The following is a 10,699-nucleotide window of genomic DNA, read 5'->3' as shown; positions in this document are numbered from 1 at the left end:
ATGCAACTGTAATCTATATTAAGAATCATTTTTTATAAGGAGAATTTCAGAAATAACTTGTACATACCCTCGGCTTCCAGCCTTTAAGTCCTGATAAATTGCTACATGAAGTACTTTTCTTCAGTATTTAAGAAATTTAAGAATTTAAATTTAGTGAAGAAAAACAAACTGTCTTCATGTTTCCATATGGCTTTTTGTTAAATTTAATAAAAATTAAGAAATTTAAAAATTAAGAAATTTAAGGAAAAAGATATGTGGATGGTGAGACATCACAGGGAAAATTTTGAGGAGGAAGATGTTAAGACTGAGTCTCAACCCTATTTTGGATCCTCTGTGAGACCTTGAGGGAGTCTCTGTGTATCTCTGATTGCACCTGGTATCTCATCGTGTGCAGAATAAGATACTGATGCCACTTCTCTCCATCACAATGTGCTGTGGGGACCAAATTATCAAGTATCTGTGAATATGCCCTGAAATCTATAAAAAATGAAGAGTAACATGACTTTTAGTTCAAAAACAGATATTCTCTGTTTTAGAAGTGGAGAAATTTTAAATTCTTGTAACACACCAGAAAGAAGTCAAAGGTTTAAAACAAGCTAAAATATCGACACTGGCAGTACATTATTTTAAAGTTAGTGTCCTTTCTAAAAACAGAAACAGAAATACTGCTGTACCTGCTATATAATGGCATTAAAAACTGCAAAGAGTAATAATTCTGGATTGCCCATTTAGCCTCATTTTTATTCTTTTCACTTTTACTGTGATTGGCGTGTCTTTAGAAGTGAACAGGTCTCACAGACATAGAAAACAAACTTATGGTTACCAAAGGGGAAAGGTGGGGAGGGATAAATTAGGAGTTTGGGATTAACATAAACACACTACTATATATAAAATAGATAATCAACAATGACCTACTATATAACACAGGGAACTATAATCAACGCTTTGTAATGACCTATAAGGGAAAAGGATCTGAAAAAAATAGATATATACATATATGTATAACTGAATCACTTTGCTGTACACCTGAAACTAACACAACACTGCAAATCAACTATACTTCAGTTAAAAAAAAAAAAAAAAAAAGTAAGTGAACAGGTCTTTCTCCTACCCTCGCTACCCTGTGACCCTGATAATCCAAAGTGAATGGGCTGAGCACCCTAGGACAGAATATCTACCTCACCACTTAGGAGTCAGTCACCAAGAGTAACCTAGCTTCTCAAAGCGTGTCTCTGCAAAACAGAACATAATACCTATCCCAGAAGGTTCTTTGGAGTCATAAATAATGTATATTCTGGGTCTGGTATACGATAAGCTCTGCAGAAATGGTATTTATCACTGTTTTTCTGGCAAGAAATCTCTTAACCGCACTTGGCTCTATCGGTAACGTGGAGGACTTACTGATTCTGAAGTTCAGCAAGAATCCAGCCAGGGTTCTAGAACGTTGCTGTGGTAGCTCTCGGGCGCCACGTGAGGACCAAGAGGAAGGAGGCGAAGCAGTGAAGGCCGCAGGGCCTGAGGCGGGAGCGGGGGCCGGGCTGGGCGTGGACCCGGCGCTGAGGCGTCGACCCGGGGCTGAGGCCCGCCCCCTCTCCCTCCCGCCTCAGTGGCCACGCCCAGGGCGGACGTGGCCGACGTACAACGCGGTTATCGCGAGCGCAGCCGCGGCAGAGCACCATGGCGTCATCTGTCCCGTCAGTTTAGCAACCCCCAAGGAATCTGACCGCGTACTTACACAGAAACTAATTGCCACGCAAGTCCTTTGGGGGTTTTGGGAGAGGAAGAGAACTGCTGCGCAGGATTTTCATTTGGGGAAAATTAAATAACCTGGTAAGAGTTTTTACGTTTGGATCTTATAGATGAGGAGTACCTACGAAAGGTACCGATATTGATGCGTTGTGTGTTGCCCCAAGACATGATGATCGAAGCGACTTTTTCACCTCATTCTATGATAAGTTGAAATTACAGGGAGAAGTAAAAGATGTAAGAGCTGTCGAAGAGGCATTTGTAATCAGTTATCAAGCTGTGTTTTCATGGGATAGAGATTGATATTTTGTTTGCCAGATGAGCACTGCAGACTCTTCCAGAAGACTTGGACTTAAGAGATGACAGTCTGCTTTAAAATTTAGATGCAAGATCCATAAGAAATCTTAACGTTGCAGGGTAACTGATGAAATTTTACATCTAGTACTAAACATTGACAACTTCAGGTTAACCCTGAGAGCTATCAAACTGTGGGCTAAATGCCACATCTATTCCAACATATTAGGTTTCCTCTGTGGTGTTTCCTGGGCTATGCTAGTAGCAAGAACTTGCCAGCTTTATCCAAATGCAATAGCATCAACTCCTGTACATAAATTTTTCTTGGTATTTTCTAAATGGGAATGGCAAAAGCCAGTCCTATTGAAACAACCTGAAGAATGCAATCTGAATTTGCCTGTATGGGACCCAAGGGTTAGTGTATTATTTTTTCCCCTGGAAATTCACACTGTGCAATAACAAATAAAAATCGTCTGCAAAAACTTCAGGGAGACTTCCCATCCTGTTACCTATGAGTGGACATTACACTTTCTTTCGGTCTCAACTATAATTGCCCTCTGAAGTGAGAAGTGTAATTATGTACCCTGTGAACTACATTTAATTGTACATACTTTGTAATATCAAGGTCACTAACTTTTTAATTCAGTCTATACAGAACTACCTTGTAAGTAAAAGTTGTGTGGGCATTTGTGCTTAAAAAATAATGATAAAAAGATACTTAAAAAAAAAAAAGAATCCAGCCAGGAATCAAGATGCAGTTCTCGGACTTCCCTGGTGGTACAATGGTTAAGAATCCACCTGCCAATGCACGGGACATGGGTTTGCGCCCTGGGCCAGGAAGAGCCCATATGCTGCGGAGCAACTAAGCCCATGTGCCACAACTACTGAGCCCACGTGCCACAACTACTGAAGCCCACGCACCTAGAGCCCGTGCTCCGCAACAAGAGAAGCCACCGCAATGAGAAGCCTGCACACCGCAACGAAGAGTAGCCCCCGCTCACCACAACTAGAGAAAGCCCGCACACAGCAATGAAGACCCAATGCAGCCAAAAATAAAAATTAATTAATTAATTAATTATTTTTTAAAAAGATGCAGTTCTCCCCATCCTTCAAGTAGTCCTCTTGAAGGCCTCCTCATCTGGCTTTGGCATCCTGGTGAAGCAAGGGCTGGGAAGGACAGCCCTCCCCTCAAGGCCAAGGATCACTGTTAGTTTGCAACCTCAGGAATTTGGTTGGTTACCTGGATGAAATTCAAAATCGGCCCCCCTACACAGAGGAGAGACCAATGAAACAGGCAAACCACTCCAGATTGGTAGGTGGCAGGTGTAATCAGCAAAGGAGATTACTTAGGAGGCTTGTCTTGGGACTACAAGATGAGTAGGTCTCTGCACCTGCTGGCGGGAATCTTAAAAATTTATATAGAGGCCTTAATTATGTTCAGTCATGTATGTACCATCCAGATGGTCTCAACAATATCTTACCCCTCAAGGCTATGTCCTTGAAGTAGCTCCTAGTGTGGAAATGGTGGGTGAAATGTACATTCCAAAGACAGGGAGGAGCCTCCAATTGCCCGCATCCAGCTGGCAGGTCAACTTTGACAATCGTGACGTCTTTATTCCCTCGCCATCATCTTCTCATATGGACAGGGAAGTGGGACAATGGGCTGGCATCACGCCTGGTGGTAATCGGACTGTTCTAATAGAGTTCACTAAACATCGTTAAGAAAGGGGAGTACTAGGATCACTTGAAGCCATCATGTCAGGGAGGTTTGGAAGAGGAAATTGGGCTGGGTCTTAAAGGATGAATGAAATTTGCCAGGCTGGCAGGACTGAGGAGAAAGATTTCCTAACAAATACAACAGTGTGTCCAGATCGCAGAGAAATGAAATGGCGTGGATGGTTCACTGTGCCAAAGTCTGATTTGAGAGCAGACAGAGATCAACAGAGACTGTCTCATGGCACCATCCCGAGAAGTCTAGGTTTTATCCTCTCTTCTGCAAGGACCCAATGAAATGTTCAGTAGGGAAGTAACTTTCCCAGATTTGTGTTTTAGAAAGATCATTTAACATTTGTGTAGAGAATGGGTTGGCGGGAGTGGGGTGGGGAGAGTGCACAATGAGAGATTAATTGGTAGATTTTGGAATGGTCTAGACAGGAAATAGTGTGCGCCTGAACTAAGGCAGCTCCGATGTAGTGGGAGAAGAGGACACGTAGGAGATGGAATCAACAGAACATAGTGAATGAATCTAAGGAGTCGGAAGGAGAGAGGAGCTGAGTTTCCTCGTTTCCTGACTAGGGTGCTGGACTGGACAGTGGACAGAGTAAACATAATGAAATGATATATTTTTCAAGGTGGAAATGCTCAAACACAAATACACCAGAAAACATAATGAAGTAGTCCTATGTTTGCGCTTATCTACAACAAATGTTTAGATTTAAAACACACTTTTGTTTGTATTTGACATCTTGAAATAAAGGCTAAACAACTGTATTCCTGTATACTTTAAATCACTTTGAATGTGCAATAGCTACAAACAATAGGCCATCTTCTGGGCAATGATACGCTGTTCCAAATTGGGAGATAACTCGGTAATATTATGTCATGCTTGATAATGTTCTCACCAAAATGTGACATAATTTCCCTTCCACTTACATGGTAGTTGCATTCTTAGAAAATTCTGTGTATGTTTACATGGTAAAAATTTACTATATGTTCATAGGTAAAATGGTGTTACATTCCAGGCTTAGAAAATTGTAAACAGCGTTTTTCATTTACATGGATGCCTATTGGGAACATCTGAAGTTGTACAGAATACAGGACCATTCTTTACGTGAGACTGTCCTGGTATTACAAAATCTTGAGTGTCTCTGCCTCTCCATATGCTATGGTGACACTTAAGCCACTGAAGCACCTAAATCATTGGGACAATTCAAAATATTCCCAACAAATTTCCTAAACATTCCCCAGGGGATGTATCACTCTGACCCCACTGAGAACTAGTATGCTTGGGGAATGTTCCAGAGAAAACACCACAGCATCTTCTTTCTCAGCATCTGTGGGCACCATTTCAGCCCAGAAGTTAAAAACCAACTACCTTAAAGGGAACTTTGATCCTGATAATTGAGAAATTTTCGTAGGTTTGACTCAAACTGTTCAAGACACACTAACGTTTAATCAGAAAGTATGAGAAGGAAAAAAACAATATCTTATCCATTCTTTAGTTTTTAGAAGAAGTCTCATCTTTGTCTCTGAGTGTTGGTGGGACCTTAGGCAATTCACGAACTCTTACAGGACCTGCTAATCCAGGGGTAGAGTTAGGGGCGAGATATGGAGAACGACCCTGGCTTTACTTTATGGCTGCCCTTGCCCACTGGTTTGTTTAATCCAGTGGCGTGTTGGAGCCGGCTTGCGCTGGCTTTTGAGAGCCAATCTAAACTTTGTGGAATTTGTGAGCTGGTTGACAATATATTAGAAGCTTGAAATTGACCATGACGATAGTATTTAAATCATGGAAATTGGAAGACACTAAAAATCAGTCCTCTCCCCACCGCCCTGAGCCGGTGGTTAAGCATTTACCAGCACCCCACTGGTTGAAGTTCTCCTCTATCCTGTAGGAAAGGGAAAGGTTGTCACTGGGAAGGCATTATACAAAAGCCCATCCTCTACATCCCATCTGGTCTCACAGGCTGCTCGTTATAACTTTAGTGCTTGGTGATAATGCTTATGTGTTAGTTGTGGACACCTCAATGCTGTTTCTCTGAAGCATCTGTACAAGGGTCTGTGCTGAGCACCGATATAAGCAGCTAAAATGACTCACCCCAAACAGACACCTTCGGGAGATGCTAACACTTCAATCTGGCAAGGAGTGCATTCCAGCCCTCCCCTAATCCTCTTACAGCAGCTAAGTTTTACTCAAAGCTTCAGCTTGGGTATAAAAGCACTCACTCCTTCACTCAATCGGCTGCCCCTGCAAGACCAAGCTTGGGGAAAAACCACAATTGCCCCCAAAGCAACTTGAAAAGGACAAATTCCTGAGCTTCAGTTTCTGGGCCAAAAAGAGTTAAGAGTTTTGTCAGCCCCGAGTCACTAGAGGCTTCAGAAGTCCGTCAAATCTGCCGACTCAACACATTTTGCTTTAAATAGGAAAGATGCCAACTGAAGTTGAATGACAAAAGAGATTTCCAGGGAGTGGAAAAACTAAGGAGAATGTCCGGAAAAAGAATATGTAGGGATAGTAATTATTCCTACTTCAAACAATCTAACAGCCCTTTTACTAGCTATTCTGTCTCCTTTCTCCACCCTGTCCTCTGAGCTAAGTATTATTTTGTCTATTTTACAGGTGGCAAAATTAGATTGGTCAGAGAAATAAGCTAGTTCCAGGACATTTGGAGAAATCAGAACTAAAATTCTGGTCTTCCAAGATCTTCCTGTCAATCACTCTGACTCTAGATACGTGTTCCCTATTTGGTAACATGAAGACAACACAACTAAAATATCCCTTGAACCTCATCCATGCTTAGGCTTTCATGTACACGAACCGCTTTTAAAATAGTTGAAAATAGTCAAACATCCATTTAGTTCAATTGAATTCTAGTACATCTTTTAAAAATCAATATAAGCTACAATAACTCATACGTTATTTGAGCCTTATATTTTTTTCTCTTTTCCTTTTTTAAAGCAACTTTATCGAGATATAAAAGCATGCAATAAGCACAGTAAGTGTACAATGTGATAAGTTTTACATATGTATAAACCCATGAAACCATTATCACTTTCAAGGTAATGATTCTTCTATCACTCCCACATTTCCTCGTGCCTTTTCTCATTCCTCTCACTTACTCATCCCACCTACCCTCTCAGGCAACACCTGATCTGCTCTGTCAATATAAGTTTTCATGTTCAAAGTTTTATCAAAATGGACTCGTACAATATGTACTCAATATCTGGACTCTTTCATAGAAATTTTGGGATATATCCATGTTGTTGTATAGATCATTAGTTCCTTCCATTTTATTTTTAAGTAACATTCCATTGTATGAATATGCCACGATTTGTTTATCCATTCACCTATTTGGCTCTTTTCCAGTTTGGGGTTTTTACAAATAAAGCTGCTGTGAACATGCATGTAGAAGTTCTTTGTATGGACATATGACTTCTTTTCTCTTAGGCTAATACCTTAGAGTGGAATGGCTGGGTCGTATGTAAGTGTATGTTGAACTTTTTAAGAGAGTTAAACTGCCAAACTTTTCCAAAGTGGCTTTACCATTTGACATTCCCAACAGCATAGTTTGAAAGTTCTAGCTCCTCCACATCCTGGTCAACACTTAATATGCCAATCTTTTTAATTTAGCCAACTAATAGGTGTGTAGTGGTATCTCATTGTGGTTTTAATTTGCATTTTCCTGATACATAGTGATGTTAAGGATCTGTTCATGTATTTATTTGCCATGCATGTAGCATCTTGGGTTAAGTCTGTTTAATTTTGTTGCCCATTTTTAACTGCGTTATTTTCATGTTATTGAGTCTTCAGAGTTTTCTGCATATTGTGGATACAGTGCTTTAACAGTTATATGCTTTGCAAATATTTTCTCCCAGCTTGTGGCTTGTCTTCTCATTCTTTTCTCCTTTGGAGAGGAGAAGTTTTTTAATTTTGATGAGGTTGAATTTATTAATATTTATTTTATACATCATATTTTTTGTGTCATAGCTAATAAATCTTTATCTAGCCTAGTGTCACAAAGATTTTTACTTTTGCTTTCTTCTGGATGTCTTATAGTTTTAGATTTTACATTTAAGTCTCTGATCCATTTTGAGATTTTGAGTTAACTTTTGTATATGGTATAAGGTTTGAACTGAAGTTTGTTCTGGTTTGTTTTGCATATAGATATCCAGTTATTCCAGCACTATTGTTGAAAAGACTATCCTTTCTCCACTAAATTCTCTCTGCACCTTTGTCAAAAATCAATTGTCCATATATGTATGAGTCTGTTTCTGGACCTTTCTTGTTCATTGATCTTTTTTTTTCTATCTTTACGCTATTACCATAGTTTATTGATTACTGTAGCTTTATAAGTCTTGAAATTAGGTGATATTAGCCTTCTAATTTTGTTTTTCTTTTTCAAAGTCATTTTGGCTCTTCTAGGTCCTTTGCATTTCCATGTGAATTTTAGAGTCAGTTTGTCAATATCACACACACACACAGCCTGCTAGGGTTTTGATTGGGTTTGTATTGATTCTATAGATCTCTTTGGAAAGAACTGACAACCGTATTTCTATATATGTGCAACAAACATTCGAAATTTTAATATTAAAAATAATATCACTTACAATAGCTTCAAAAATATGAAACAGTTAAAAATAATTATGATAGAAGATGTGAAAGACCTGCTCACTGAAGAATACAAGACATTGCTGAGAGAATCACAGACCTAAATAACCTGGACAATATAACTTGTTCATAAGTCAGAAGACTCAATATTGGAATGATTTCTTCTTCCCTTTAATAATAGAAGCTATTGTACTTTCACTTCTCTTGGAGGTAGATGTGGCCATTTGACTATGTTCTGCCTAAAAGAATCTGAGCAGAAGAAATATGTGTAACCTCTGGGCCATACCTTTTTTACTTTCTGTTTTTCCCTTCCAGGGGGCTAGGGAGGATGGGGACAGCACTCGAGAACAGTGCCTCTTCAAGTCTAGTCCCCTGACCAGCAACATCAGTATCACTTGGGAGCTTTTTAGAAATGCAGATTCTCAGTCCCCACCCCAGACATACTGAATCAGAAACCCTGGTCTTGGGGTCCAGCATTCTGTGTTTTAAAAAGCCCTCCAGGTCTGATACAGGCTAACATTTGAAAACTGCTGCCCTCGGGAATGCAAAGCATCAAGTAGGACCTAGTTGGCTGATATCCTCACTGAGCAGAGTTGCCTACTCTCCCTGGACCACCAGCTTACCTTCACCCTCTTATATGATGGAGAAATAAACTTCTCTTGCTTGAGACTTTTATATTTTTTTTTTTTTTTGCTCTTCTGAAATTTTTTTATTGGAGTACAGTTGATGTAGACTTTTGTAATTTTTGTCTATTTGTTATACCATCCCTAACTATGCCCCCTTCTTTCCTCCATGTGGTATTATCCTGTCCTTGTGTCAGGGAAGATTCTCTTTTCGGATATTCTGTTTACCTCAATGATATCAAGAGCATCACTTCATGTCAAGGATTGTATAGGATTGTACACCGAAGGGTACATCATAATAATAGGTAGTACTTTTCCTATATAAATTTTGACACTTTGAAAAGTTGGATAAATAATAAAGTTACATAAAAATGCTATAGTCAAAGAGATATAAATTATCATATACAAGTCAGTCTTAAAAATTAAAATATGAAACATGCCATTTCCCTTTTTGCATAATTTCTCTTCTTTTTCTCTAACTTTGAAGAGGAACTATGAGGTTTTTCCTTTGCCTTCAAAGTATTAACTTTTTCAATCCACTCCTATCATATAGGTACTTTAGTCATCAATAGCAGCAAGAATTACCCTGAAGACTTGTGCAAACGAATTGAGAAGGTATGAATAGCCCTAGTTGCTGAAAGTAAAAGAAAAATACTTTAAGTAATATTCACACTTGACTGTCCTAATCAAATCTTCAAGCAGGAAAAAAGAGAAAGAAATATGATGTAGAAAAAATTTCGTATTATTTTAATCATTTAGGTAGATAGAAGCTTTTAGTCATATATGTGTATATGTGTGTGTAGATAGATATCGTAGATAGATAGATAGATACTTCCCAAAATACAGTGAAATACAGCCTAACTGTATTTCATCAACTCTTGATGAAAATTTTTCAATGATTCATCATGAAGCACTTCTTATGATGCTTGAATGAGCCTGTCAAACAACTTGAATACTTCCTAGTGACAGGAGATTCAAGTGTTACAGCTCATTCAATATTCCACTTATTTGTTAAGCACCTACTCTGTACCAGGCAGCCTCTTCGATTTTTGAACAGCTATAATTGTTTAAAAGTTCTAACTCATGTCGAGATGAAATCCTCCTGTAAAGAGCTTCAACACCTCGTAAAGAGCTTCAACACAAAGTGTTTCTCTGTTGCAGAAACACAGTGTACTGGGGGTTGGGGACAGTGACACAGCTGCCTCTAGGGACCTCACGGTGTCATGCGAGCAGGGGCAGGACGTCTGATGGTGGAATAATAAACGCCAGTACACAGACATACAAAGTGCTCTCTGAGAAACTGGATGCAGAAGCCACTACCTCTGCTAAGGGAGTGGTCAGAGAAGGCTTCGAAGAGAGCATGGTATTAGAGAAAGGGTGAACAGGACTCAAAAGAAAAAGAACATTCCAGGTCCAAGGAATAGTATAAATACAAGCATGGAAGCCTAAAAGAGCACAACATATTTGGAAACTTAAGTGGCTCCGTATGTCCTCAATAAAAGGTTGTGGAGCAGAAGATAAGACTGACAAAAGTCTGTTAGAGGCAAATTAGGAAAACACTTGTTCTTCGTGACAAGGAGTTTGAACTCCAGGCTATGGGGAATCAGTAAAGAATGTTAAATGAGGAAGTGACATGATTGACTTTCTTTTTTTAAGTTTTATTAATCAGCTTTGTTTTAAGCAGATGTGGTGTATAATTCCCTAGAAT

At 39.3% G+C, this 10,699-nt stretch overlaps 1 pseudogene; it reads left to right on the top strand.

Annotated features, from left to right (window-relative positions):
* The first annotated feature begins 1,325 nt into the window (after window positions 1–1,325).
* LOC137775762 (poly(A) polymerase type 3-like) lies at window positions 1,326–10,239 on the top strand (annotated as a pseudogene).
* Window positions 10,240–10,699: the final 460 nt, after the last annotated feature.

The sequence above is a fragment of the Eschrichtius robustus genome, chromosome 13 (assembly GCF_028021215.1).
Source record: "Eschrichtius robustus isolate mEscRob2 chromosome 13, mEscRob2.pri, whole genome shotgun sequence".
NCBI classification, from domain to species: Eukaryota; Metazoa; Chordata; class Mammalia; order Artiodactyla; family Eschrichtiidae; genus Eschrichtius; species Eschrichtius robustus.
The sequence above is the reverse complement of the archived record's forward strand: the minus strand, read 5'-3'. Positions and strand labels throughout refer to the sequence as shown.